This window comes from Bos taurus, chromosome 7 (genome assembly GCF_002263795.3).
Source record: "Bos taurus isolate L1 Dominette 01449 registration number 42190680 breed Hereford chromosome 7, ARS-UCD2.0, whole genome shotgun sequence".
NCBI classification, from domain to species: Eukaryota; Metazoa; Chordata; class Mammalia; order Artiodactyla; family Bovidae; genus Bos; species Bos taurus.
Genome location: NC_037334.1, coordinates 5,532,430 through 5,542,685, shown reverse-complemented (window position 1 = coordinate 5,542,685; position 10,256 = coordinate 5,532,430).

Below are 10,256 nucleotides of genomic sequence, written 5' to 3'. Positions count from 1 at the left end.
GCTATGAAATGTCTCTGATTCAAATGTAGATTCTTAGGCTCTGTTTCCAAACTGAAGGGGTCAGAATCTTGGAGGTGATGCCTAAGAACCAGAATTTTATTTAGAGGGCAGCAGAGGATGAGATGGTTAGATAGCATTAGTGACTATGAATTTGGAGAAACTCTGGGAGATGGTGAAAGACAGGGAAGCCTGGCATGCTACATCCATGGGTTGCAAAGAGTCAGACATGACTTAGCCACTGAACAACAACAGTCCAATTGTCTATGGGGCTTTCCAGGTGGCACAGCAGTAAAGAACCCACCTGCCAATGCAGGAGACGCAAGAGACTCAGGTTTGATCCTGGGTTGGGAAGATCCTGCTAGAGAAGGGACTAGCAACCCGCTCCAGTATTCTTGCTTGGGAAATCCCATGAACAGAGGAGCCTGGTGGGCTATAGTCCGTGGGGTCGCAAACAGTTGAACAAAACTGGGTGACTGAGCACATACGTAGGCATCTTGTTATCTAACTTGGATCTCTCCTTTGCTCTCTGAAACTGGGAGAACCGCATCCTTCTAGAACATTCCAACAGAACTGGCTTACCAGGGGGAACTGAGGCTCCCCACACTCACAGAAGGGGCAGTTGGGAGATTCTAGAAACCTCCAACTTGGGGCACCTCCATCAGAACTGCCTTTCTTTTATTGTTGTTTTTGGTTTTGTTTTGAGTTTTGGTCATGCCATGTAGCATACAAGATCCTTAGTTCCCCGACCAGGGATCAAACCTGTGCCTCTGCTATGGAACCACGGAGTCTTAAGCCCTGGACTGGCAGGGACGTCCCACAGCTGCTTTTCAATGCCTTCCAAATTGGTCACTGAACAAGGGAATTTGAATTCCAAAATATCAGATGTTTCCATGCCCCACTACCGGCAGTGTGAAGTGAAAGCAAAACCAAGACATCTCCGATTGCTTCTGCCTTCCAACCCTCCGCCCCCGCCCGAGGGCTCCTCTGGCCTGTGGACCTGAGCGCAGACACTGATGCAGGGACTTCTCGCAGTGTGGCTACAGCTCTGCAGCCTCTGCCCAGAAAGGAGTTGGGTGGGGGCGGGTGCTGATGCCAACCCAGCACTTCCTCTCATTTAGTGACTGTCCATTGTGATGGTGGGAAGAATGACTGTGTAATTGCAGACTGCATAATCATAGAAACCATGCTATGTAATTGCAGGATTAGGAACTGAATAATTATAATGCAGTATAACAAATTACAGAATGAAATGTAATCCTACGTAGATCCGGAATCACATAGTCATGTTACACCCTCCAGGAACTAAGTGTGCATTTTGCTGACTTTCTCTGAGAGAGCCTGCTGTGTTGGCAGGTGTCATGACGAAGAGGTGTGGGTAAATGGGGAGAGGGTGGGATTATGTAGTTTAAGGGGGAGCAGAGGGTTCAGGTGAGAGTGGAGGGTGGGGTGAGTATAAGGAAGGGAGGTGATACAGTTTAGCCTAAGGTTGGGAGAAGTGAGGAGAACCAGAGGGAAGTTGAAGAAAAATGGATTAAGTCATGTAGCATCCTGGTGGGCCAGTAGCTAAGACTCTGAGGTCCCAATCCAGGGGGCCTGTGTTCCCATCCCTGGTCAGGGAACTAGATCCCACATGCTGCAACTGAGAGTTCGAATGCCACAACAAAAGAGCCCACGTGTCTCAGCTAAGACCCAACTCAGCCAAATAAATAAAAAATAAATATTTTTAAAAAAATGGATTAAGTCAGGGGTTGGCAAACTATGGCCTGAGGGCCAAATCTGGCCAACCATGTTTCATCGTTGTTTTTTTTTAAAAACTGGGACTTCCCTGGTTGTCCAGTGGTTAAGAATCTGCCTTGCAGTACAGGGTACTCAGGTTTGATCCCTGGTCAGGGAACTAAGATCCCACATGCCCTGGGGATGCTACTGAACCTTTGAGCCACAGCAAGTGGCGCCAGAGGTAAAGAATCTGCCTGCCAATGCAGGAGACACGAGATATGGGCTTGATCCCTGGGTTGGGAAGATTCCCCTGGAGGAGGAAATAGCACCCCATCTAGTATTCTTGACTGGAAAATCCCCATGGGCAAAGGAGCCTGGTGGGGTACAGTCCATGGGGTCACAAAGAATCGGACATGACTGAGCACGCATGCACAGCCAAAAATAAATAAATAAATATTAAAAAATAAAAATAAAATTTTTATTGAGATGAAACGCAGGTAACAGAAAATCAGTCATATTAAAGTGTACAATCTCATAGCATTCACCGTATTCACATTGTTGTGCGACTATCACCACTAGCCATTTCCAAACATTTTCATCCTCCAAAACTGAAATTCTGTCCACAGTAGAGACTAACTCGCCCTTCTCCCTCTCCCAGCCCCTGGCGCCCACCATCTTGTTTTCTCTCTCTATGAATCTGATGACTCTAGTGACTTCATATAAGTGGAATTATGCTGTGATTGTCATTTTGTATGTAGCTTCTTTCACTCAGCATAGTACCTTCCAGGTTCATCTATGTTGTAGCAAGAACCAGAATTGCCTTCCTTTAAAAAAAAATTATTGACTTATTTAGCTGTTCAAAGTGTTAGTTGCAGCACATGGGATCTTCAGTTTTCACTGGGCCATATGGGATTATTTTTTCATCTTTCTCTCATTAGTTGCTACATGTGGGATCTAGTTCCCTGACCAGGGATTGAACCGGGGACCCCATTATTTGGAGTGTGGAGTCTTAACCACGGGACTGCTGGGGAAGTCTGAAAATTGCCTTCCTTTTTAAGGCTGAGCAATTTTCTGATCTGGGTGGCCTTGGCCGGCAGCGGCTTGAAGCAGGCTCTCAGCTCACCCACCAGAGGCTGAAGCCAGGCTGCAGCAGCGAGAGCACTGACCGCTAACCACGAGACTATGAGGGCCAGTGGCCAGTGACAAGGCCCTGGCTTTTCTGCTTTGTAGAAATGAATTCTTAAAGAGACAGAAAGTGGTGAAACAAGTAAAGTGTGTATCAGGAGGAGAATAAGAGCGCGTGTGAATAGACTCGGAGAATCTCTCCTTTGTGGTAGTCTAAATCATTTATATGGGGCCCTTTCTTCCCAGTTTCCTCTGGCCAATCACTGCTTTCCCTGGCTCTGAGCCTGTATTTAGTATAACTCAGGGCCCTCCTCTGTGTGCGTGCGCATCTCTTAGCCAAGATGGATTCCAGCGCAGAGGCCTATGGGAAGGTTGACACCACCTATGATGGGCTGGCGTGGCCTCTTTTTTTGGCCCCCAAGGAGCCTCTCTGTACGTGTGTAGTTGGAAAGGTCTCCTCAACCTCAAGAACAAGACCTAAGTGATCTCTTTATCTTTTATCTGGACAGGACACAGCTCCTCTCTGTCCCTGACATTGTCTTTATCTTGGAATATCTGTCCACAGGGGACAGACTTCAGCTGCTCAGTCTGGAGCTCATCTCTCTCCTGCCTCAGTTCCACTGCATGTATGTACAGACCACATTTTATTTACCTATTCAGACACTTGGATTGCTTCCACCGTCTGGCTATTCTGAATAAAGCTGCTGTGAACATAGATGTACAAGTATCTGTTCCATATTTATTTTCAGTTCTTTTGGGTATACACTCAGAAATGTGTTGTTGGATCATATGGTAATTCTGTTTAATTTTTTGAGGAACTCTCATCCAATGCTCTATAATGGCTACATTAAAAAAATTTTTTTTAAGCATTTATTTATTTATCAGGTCCCAGTTGGACGGAGGAGCCTGGTAGGCTGCAGTCTGTTGGTTCGCTAAGAGTCGGACACGACTGAGCGACTTCACTTTCACTTTTCACTTTCATGCATTGGAGAAGGAAATGGCAACCCACTCCAGTGTTCTTGCCTGGAGAATCCCAGGGACGGGGGAGCCTGGTGGGCTGCCGTCTATGGGGTCGCACAGAGTCGGACGCGACTGAAGCGACTTCACAGCAGCAGCAGCAGCAGCAGTTGCAGCATGCAGGGTCCTTGTTGCAGATTCAGTACTTGTGGCACACAGGGTTCATTGCCCCATGGCATGTGGGATATTAGCTCCCCAACCAGGGATCAAATGACTGTCCCCTACATTGGAAGGTGGCTTCTCAACCACTGGACCACCAGGGAAGCCCAAATTTCCTTTTTTCCCTCCCCATTTCTTTTTTAAAAAATTACATATTTTATTTTTGGCTGTGCTGTGTCTTCGTTGCTTCGAGGGCTTTTTTTCCGGTTGCCGTGAGCGGGAGCTCCTCTCTAGCTGCGGTGTGCGGGCTTCTCACTGTGGTGGCCTCTCTTGTAGCAGAGCACAGGCTCCAGGGCCCGAGGGCTTCAGCAGTTGCAGCACACAGGCTCAGTAGTTGTGGCTCACGGGCTTAGTTACCCTGCAGCATGTGGGAGCTCCCGAGATGAGGGATCCAACCTGTGTCTCCTGCACTGGCAGGCAGATTCGTTACCACTGAGCCAGCAGGGAAGCCCATTTCTTTTTAAAAAATTATTTATTATTGTTCATTTTGGTGAAACTCACATAATATCAAATTAACCAATTAAAGTGTACAATTTAATGACATTTGATACATTCACCAAGTTATGCGAACATTTCCATCACCCCAGTGGAAACCGGGTACCCTTGAGCAGTCACTCCCCAATGTCCCCTCCCTGCAGACCTTGGCAATCTGCTTTCTGTCTCCTCCTCTGGACGTTTCATATGAATGGAATCATATCTATGCAGTCTTTTATGGCTCGTTTCTTTCATCACCATGCTTTTTAGGTTCATTCACATTGTAGTATGCATCAGTGCTTCTTTCCTTTTTAAAGCCAAGTAATACTCCAGTGTATGGATGGACTGCATTGTGTTTATCCACTCATCTGTTGATGGACATCTGGGGTTGTTTCCAACCTTTGACTACTGTGAGCAGTGCTCCCCTGAACTAGAGCGGCTTGCTTTTCCGAGCAAAGTTCTATCGCCGCTGAACCCTCGCCATCATTCACGTGGGGCTGCGTTCATGCTACAGTGGCAGAGTTGAAGAGTGGTGTCAGAATCTGTATGGCCTAAGTTATGTATTATTTGACTCTTTACAGAAAAAATTTGTTGACTTCTGAGTGAATGAATTTGGGAGCTGGGTCACCTGGGAGAAACTGCTAGGTTTTTTTTTTTTTACTCAATATGTATTTTTTATTGTTGGTTGACAATGTGTTAATTTCTGCTGTACAACAAAGTGATTCAATTATACATATATATGTATATTCTTTTTTAAAAATATTCTGTTCACAATGGTTTATCGTGTTATGTGTGTGTTAGTTGCTCAGTCGTGTCCATGTGACCCCATGTGACCCCATGGACTGTAGCCTGCCAGGCTTCTCAGGGCATGAGGTTTCCCAGGCAAGAATACTGAGTAGGTTGCTATTTCCTACTCCAGGGGAACGTCCCATATCCAAGGACTGAACCCTGGTCCTCCACACTGCTGCAGATTCTTTACCATCTGAGCCGCCAGGGATGCTCTTATGGTTTATCATAGGATATTGAATATAGTTCTCTGTGCTTGTAGAAACTTCTGGTTTTGCCCCAATAACATTCTTTTCTCCTGTAGAACTGTAACTATGGTTGAGAAAATGGCCGCAAAGAGCGCATTTCCCAGCATCCTTTGCAACTAGGTACACGCCATCAGGAGGTTCTGGCCGGAGGACTCCTAATGGAGGCAATGATCACAGCCGCTTGGTCTTGCCTGAAGGGATGAGATTTGACCTCCTCCGGCCTTCCCCCTTTACCACCCGCTGGAGCAGACATCTTGGACCCTGAGGGAGAAGAAGCAAGATGAAAAGATGGTTCCGCATGGCCGTATCAGCCCTGGTAATATAATGTAATGTGATATGAGAGCCCACTGTGGCTCTCTCAGTTTCATTCTCTGATTACCAGAAGTGTGTGCCTCTCCATATGTTTATCAGCCACCAAGTTTTCCATTCAGGAAATTCCTATACATGTTTTAGTGCATGTTCTATAGGGTGTGATCTGTCCCTTACTAATTCAGGGTTCTTCACAGATCCTATTCTTTTCTTTCTCTTTCTGGCCACACTGGGTCTTTGTTGTAGCATGAGGGCTGTTTGTTGTGGGGCTCTGGCTTTCTCCAGCTGCAGCATTCAGACTTGGTTGCCCCACATCGTATGGGAGCTTAACTTCCCAGCCAGGGATGAAACCCAAGTTGTCTGCATTGGAAGGTGGATGCTTAACCACTGGACCACGAGAGAAGTCCTGATACTATTCTTTTTTTTGGTCAGGTGTGGTGCACACATATGCTCCCAATATTTGGCTTGTCATTTCATTCTCTTTACGGTGTCTTTGATGAACTGAAATATTTCATTTTAATGAAGTTGAGTTGATCATCTTTTCCTGTATCTTCCTTTTCATGCTTGTTGTGTCTCCTTTAAAAAGTTTTCCTGGTGCCAACGTCATAAAGCTATTTTCTTACACTGACTCCTAAAATCTTTTATCATTTTGCTTTTCACAATGTTTAATATGCCCAGAGTTGGGTTTTGTATATAATTTCATGTAGGGACTTCCCAAGTGGCTCAGTGGAAAGAATCTGCCTGCCAAGCAGGAGACACAGGTTTGATCATTAGGTTGGGAAGATCCCCTGAAGAAGGAAATGGCAACCTACTCCAGTATTCTTGTCTGGGAAGTCCCACGGACAGAGGAGCCTGGCAGGCTTCAGTCCATGGGGTCACCAAGAGTTGGACATGACTTAGAGGTTCAACAAGAGTAGTTTCATGTTGGGTAAGCCAGAGCCCTCAAATGCTTTGCTTTTAATTTTTGACACAGAAACCCCATTTCTGTTTTTATGAAAATCCTCAGTGGAGCCCTTGTAAACTTCTGGCAGGATTATCTTCCATTTATTTCTGATGTTGGATTATACTCTATTGTCATTCAGTTCCAATGCATTTTTTCCAGCAGAAAAAAGGCAGACCAAAATGGCCAAACTCCTGTAAGCCTCAGGATTAGGGTGGGAATTTAAAACCAAAGGGAGTGTGGTCATAGTTGGGGAACCCCCAAGATGGCCCCCAATGATCTCTGCCTGGTCTTCAAGCCCTTGTGTCATCTTCTCCCCTTGATGTGGGCTGGACATAATGACTCCCTCCTAACTAATAGATTATAACAAAAGTAATGGGATGTCACATCTGAGATTAGGTTACAAAGGACTGGAACATCTATGTCTCTCTCTGATAAAGCCAGCTGCTATGTTGTGAGCTGTCCTGTGCAGAGGCCCCTGGCATAGAACTGAAGGGAACCCCCAGTTAATGGCCAGCAAGGAGCCATCAACCAGCCAACAACCACATGAGTGAATTGGGAAGTAGCTCCTCCCACAGTTGAGCTTTCACATGAAACCACAGGTCTGGCCAACATCTTGATTGTGGCCTGTGTGAGACTTTGAGGAAGAGGCATATCCCTGACCCAGAGAAACCGTGAGATGATATATACTGGTTGCTCTTTTTTTTCTAAAAGTATTTATATTTCCTTATTTTGCTGGGCCAGGCCTTAGCTGCAGCATGCTGCATCTTTTTTAGCTGTGACTTGTGGTATCTTTAGTTACAGCATATGAACTCTTAGTTGCAGCACGTGGGATCTTGTTCCCTGACCAGGGATCAAACCTGGGCTCTCTGCATTGGGAACTCAGAGTCTTAGCCACTGGACCATAAGGGAAGTCCCAGTATTTGTTGTTCTAAGTTGGTGCATTTGAAGGCAGTTGTTACATAGTGTTAGGTAACTAATACAGAGGCCATCCCAGAGTGGAGCAAGGACAATGAACGTGGCTGATTCTGGGGGCTGTTTACCTGGAAGCCACCATTTGCTTCATGGGCTGGGTAGCCTGGTGGGAGGTAGGAACCAGTATTAAAGGTCTCATTGGTCTACACCAACCCTGGTGATCCATCTCCCTTGTCAGCTTAGGTGTAGGCTTGTGACCCATTTCTGGCCAATGGTGTGCAAAAGGAGAGTCCCAGAAAATTTTAACTGCCTTAGAAAAAGAGATATACACAAATGGAGTTTTGGAGCTCTGACAGCCATTCTGGGATTGAGAAAAAGGCCAATAAAGACAGAGAAAAGACAGCAAACACTGGCCAACACAGGACCTGTCTAGCCTTCTTTTTAAGGATATGACCTAGTTTTGTCCATGTGGCTTCTGCTCATACCTCATTGGCCAGAAATGGTCACATGACCACAAGCTACAGGGAAGGCTGGTAAATGTAGCCTTTGATTAGCCATGTCCACAAATGATGCTTCTATTATTGTACTGAAGGAGGGAAGAAAGTGCTGGGGGAGGGGTAACCATCTACCTCTACCACAAAAATATATGTTGTACATTATAAACTAAACCCCTACAAAGCCGTTGCCCACTAAAGGACCAGATTTTTATTGATATCTCGCCCACTTTTCCCTGCTCCCTGCTCCCACCTCCCTGCCCTCCCCACTCCTCAAGGCAACCACTGTCCTTGGTTTTTATGTTTCCTTTTTTAATCCTTGATTTTTAGAAATTGTGTTAAAATACATATAACCTAAATTTTACCATTTTAACCATTTTTAAGTGTACAGCTCAGTAGTATTAAATACATTCACAGTGTTGCGTACCATCACCACCCTTCATCCCCAAAATTATTTCATTTGTAAAACTGATATTCTGTACCTGTTAAACACTAACTCTTCATTCCCCCTTCCCCAGTCCCTGGAAACCACCACTATATTTTCTGTCTCTGTGATTTTGCTTAGTCTTGAGTACCTCATATAATTAGAATTGTAGAGTATTTGTCATTTTGTAACTGGCTTATTTCACTCAGTAGAATGTCCTCAAGGTTTATCCGGTTGTAGCATACAGCAGAATTGCTTTCTTTTTTAAGGCTGAATAATATTCCATTGACTGGATGGATCCCATTTTGCTTATCCATTCTTCTGATGAGGGACACTTGAGTTTCTTCCATGTTTTAGCTATTGTGAATAATGCTGCTATGAACATTGGTGTACAAATATCTTTTTGAGACCCTGATTTCTGTTCTTCAGGGCATATGCCAAGAGGTGGAATTGCTGGATCATTTGGTAATTCTATTTTTGACTTTTAAGTATAGATGATTTAGAATGTTTCAGGTATACAGCAAAGTGATTCAGTTATATGTATATTTCTACATATATATTCCTTTTTCAGATTCTTTTCAATTATTACAAGATATTGAATATAGTTCTCTGTGTTATACAGTAGGTCCTTGTTATTTATCTTTTTTATATATAGTAGTATGTATCTTTTAATCCCAAATTATCAATTTATACCCTCCTTTCCCCTTTGGCAATCAAAAGTTTGTTTTCTATATGTGAGTCTATTTCTCTTTTGTAAATAAATTCATTTCTTCACATCAGGTGGCCAAACTATTGGAGCTTCAGCTTCAGCACCAGTCCTTTCAATGAATATTCAGGGTTGATTTCCTTTTGGATTGACTGGTTTGATGTCCTTGTAATCCAAGGAACTCTCAAAAGTCTTCTCCAACACCACAGTTCAAAGCATCAATTCTTTGGCGCCTAGACTTCTTTACGATCTAACTCTCACATCCATACACGACTATTGAAAAAAACATAGCTTTGACTATACGAACCTTTGCAAAATGATGTCTCTGCTTTTTAATGCGCTGTCTAGATCTGTCATAGCTTTTCTTCCAAGGAACAAGTGTCTTTTAATTTCATGACTCTGTCGCCATCTGCACTGATTTTGAAACCCAAGAAAATGAAATCTGAGACCGTTTCCACCTTTTTTCCCATCTATTTTCTATAAAGTGATGGGACTGGATGCCATGATCTTCGTTTTTTGAATGCTGAGCTTTAAGCCAGCTTTTTCACTCTCCTTTTTCATCTTCATCAACAGGCTCCTTGGATCCTCTTCGCTTGCTGCCATTAGGGTGGTGTCACCTGCATATCTGAGGTTGTTGCTATTTCTCCGTGTCTTGGCAATTGTAATAGTGCTGCTGTGAACACTGGGATGCAGGTATCTTCTTGAATTAGAGTTTTGTTTTTCCAGATATATGCCCAGAAGTAGGATTGCAGGATCATATGGTAACTCTGTGTTTAGTTTTTTTTAAAAGAGTCTCCATACTCTTCCCCATAGTGGCTGCACCAACTTACATTTCATGTTTAATCTTTTGAGGAACCATGTACTGTTTTCCACAACAGGTATATCATTTTGCATTCCCGCCTACAGTGCACAGATGTTCCAATTTCACCACATATTCACCAAT